Genomic DNA, 3,992 nt, shown 5'->3' with positions numbered 1-3,992 from the left:
CACCTGTATGGTGAAAACCAAACTCACAAAGTTCTGATCTTTATATAGGGTGGGGCCTCCCAAACCCACACCTGAAGATCTACCTATTTATTTAAACACTGATTCTTTTTATCCCCTTTAATTTAGCTAATAAAATCAGGGTTTCACTTACCTTTGCACCATAGCCTGACATTACTCATTGTTTGTCTAATTGATACATCATTTTGTTTCAAAATACATAGAATTGGTGAATATAAACCCTATTGGATATATAACAAAAAAGACTGTTTTTTATTCAAGAAGGTTATCATGAAAAAACTATGGAATTCTCATAATTAATATTGGGGTTCACAAACTTTCTCGCCACCGTAGTTCTTCATAGATTAAAGTATAGTGACCCGAGCTTTCATAACATCATAGGTTTCTTCTTCAACTGTCCACTGGAAGCTATCATTTACTTGGACTTTTAAATCCGAGGACCACATAGGGATTTTAGTCATGTTTTTATTAGGACACACACCTACATTGTCTGGTTCAAAAAAAAAAAAACAGCACAAAGAGACTTAATGTGCTGTTGTATGCCAGTACTACCATTGCTGCAGCAGTTGGAGGTTTTTGCTGGGTGATGATGAAAGAGGCCTTCATCATCTTCTTTAAATATTAAAGGTCGTGCATCAAAGGGAGCCGAAATGTCAGCGTTCCAACTTCCATCAGCTTAAAGGGGACCTGTGCTGCCCATCACATTTTAAAGAACTCACTTCCGTATTTGAACATGACAATGTAAAATGCACAGGGGGGGGGGGGGTCTTTATTTTAAGTTTAGCCATTTTAATTCAAAAGGAAAATACGCTCTTTTGAAAATGCCCATGCTTGTGCGGTGGATTATTGTTACAGCCAGGCTTTCCAGAGTTTAAAGGCAATGACATGTGTGCATTGATACAATGCATTTTTTTTTTATTTCATGAAAGAAAATGCAATATGATGTTCACAAACAAGGTTCCTATAAAGCAGCTGTCGGCACCGATCGACATTTTGTTTTCTCTTCTTGCCCCTTTCCAACACTTTCTTTTTCATTTTCATAATCTGACACTTTGTTCAGGAGATATACACATTTGAAATATTAAATGTTTGAAGTTAAAATCGAGCTGCCCCCCGACCCGCCAACATTTTGCACATAAAGTAGGTACTGCTGTAGCTCCTCTACTCGGGCTGGCTGAAGGTACTGCCAAGCTCTTCCTATGGAAGTCCGCCACTGATCTACGGAACTTGCACACGCCTATTTAATAGGTTCAGTTGGTCTTATTGGACCTGAAACATGTAGTGTACCTGCTAAATAGGTACAATTGGAGGGTATGTCTCCCCACTGCCCATTGCTGTCTAAAGGTTACCATGGTAACGTCATGATTTTAATGCTACAGAAAATCTACACACAAAACTAACAGTATGACATACTGAGGGGTCAATGTAATATAAGCTCATATGGGTTTTGTGGGGGGTGGGGGGGATGCTGCTTCAAATGTGATGCAGATTGTTAGATGGGGAAGTTGACACTACCTCACACCTGGTGGAGATTTGTATGCTATAAATAGGTGGAAAGTGTCAGGCAGAAAAATGAAACATCGCGTTACATTACATGCACATTATTTAACGCGATTAATGGCTGAATAAGATAGTGGCGCTTGGAGGTTTTCTTCCCCAAATGTTTCCATTTAAATGCTTTTTTGCAGGACCAATATTTGCCACATTTGTGAATATTTACAAACATTTCCTGATGGGAAGTCTCACTGATTTTCTGTTAGGCTGCATCCCCGCTAGCGCTGAACGTGCTGAGCGGGCGGCGCTTGCGGCGGTTACTTACATATATAGATATACGGAAGTCCCCGCTCGCGCTGTGCGCTGGCACACACACTCGGCGCTTAGGTAAACAAAACAATTATACTTTCCAGCGAGCTCAACTACCTGCAAACGCCCCCCTCCCCCCCCCCCCCCGCATATATGCAGGACACCCGGCACTCATGCTTGGACCGCTCTCCAAGCATGAGCGCGCTTAGCGCCAGCGGGGACTCAGCCTTAGTCTCACTGATTTTGAGTCAGCCTCACTGATCTTTAGCGTCAGCATCTCAGATATGTAAATAAAGCTTCACATAAAAAATCAGCACTTTTCTATTAAAATGCTTATTTTTATCCCGAACCCCCAAATCTCACTGACTGGTCCTTGGAATTCAACATCTTTGCATCTCTGAATTGTGTCTGTCTCACACATACAGCCTTAAAGAGCGTGTACAGGGACTTACACTTTCAATCACCTGCCCTACTAATTCTAATTTAATCACTTGCCTGCTTGCACTCAATACAATAGCAGAACGCCTCTGAATAAAATATCTAACTGTTTTCTGCTAGAGATGTGTGAAGGTGCATAAGAGTTCTTTGTGAATAGAGACAGGCGCTTTTGCTGTGGAAGTTCACAAACCAGGTGAAATGTGATTTGTTTTTGCAAATAGCAACCTTCACAAAAACGTTCACCAACCATTAAAAGTCAATGGCCCTTATTCTGTAAGGTGTGATGAAAGCCACATTGAATTTTCATGCTATAGCACGTTATCTGCGCTTATCACACCTTACAGAATAGGGGCCAATGACTGCAAATTCTGACCCAGAAGCAAATGGCATCAGGCCGCATGGCCCTTTATATACTGCCATTTTCCCAAAATTCGGGTGACAGTCACAAAATGTGATGGTAATCTAGTGAAAATATTGCATTGAAGTCTATTTTATTGCATTCCTGAGTGATATGCACCTTTTCTAAAAACTTAGCAAACTTGAAGACATTCACACAAACTCTGGGAACCGTTAAGGGAATTTTTTAAGAAGTTCATGCAAAAGTGAATAAACAGTTTGGCAAACGTATTTTTATATTTCTGGTTTTTTTTTTAATTAGTACAACCCATACTCGCAATGGACGATAGGAAGTTATTTAGACAGGTCAGTCATTGCGGCAGCTGTGCATTGTGCCATTCGGTCTGCGATTACTAGGGCAAAAACGCATCTATCTGGGCCAAAATTGGGAATCTAATTATACAGTGCTGTATATTTGATCGATAAAGTTGCAATAGTCCATGAGACTATATTGTGCAGGTTATGGAGGTGACTTTTCTATTTAAATTATTCTAAACCCCCAAATCTCGCTGACTTGGAAGATGGCATCTTTGTATCACTGAAAGAAAAAAAAATATTTGGGAAATTTGCTTTAGACAACTTTTCGTAAACGCTGGAAAGTTCAGAACCACTGTACGAGCAGCAAAGTTTGCCACATCCACAGACTTGGGGGAAGCTTTCACTTATCTCAATATTCATTCTGCAGGTTACCAGTGGATCCGATATAATGCCACATTATTTCCTTAGCAGCAGCAGGATTCCTCCAGTGAAATGAATGTCTGTGGAATATTTCTTTGCTTTAGCCTTTGAGCTTTTCAGCATGTAGCTTTTAGGCCTACACTAAAAAATGAATTCAGAACACCGGGCAAGTATTTCATATATTTTTCATACAATAGAGAAGCTGTTACTTGGGTGAGAGTTTAACTTTATTGCAACTCTAATTTCTCTCTTTAGAAGAAGCATTACAATAAGAGTGGCATGAATTGTACTATACAACGGCTGCCAATTTTACATATACATATGTAATATTTTGTGATTGTGTGTGGGATATCACAAAATATTATATATGTATATGTAAAACTGGCACACAAAATCCAGTGGAATGCTCTGAAATCTCGGAGGCCCCTTATATACACAGGCTGACCTTCTGTCTACAAAAGTTCCATCCCACACTACACAGGCTGGTGAACTGCATACAGTATCTCTATTAGCCTAACCACTCCCTCATTCCAGAGCTGCATTCACGTTTCTATACAGAGAAGTGCACAATGTATTTGAACTAAAGCTGCCACATTTCTGGAAGTCTCTACTAGGACGGGTTAATGCAAGTCGCAATATACTGGATATAGAATAGGAGT

The sequence above is a fragment of the Ascaphus truei genome, chromosome 6 (genome assembly GCF_040206685.1).
Source record: "Ascaphus truei isolate aAscTru1 chromosome 6, aAscTru1.hap1, whole genome shotgun sequence".
Taxonomy (NCBI): Eukaryota; Metazoa; Chordata; class Amphibia; order Anura; family Ascaphidae; genus Ascaphus; species Ascaphus truei.
The sequence above is the reverse complement of the archived record's forward strand: the minus strand, read 5'-3'. Positions refer to the sequence as shown.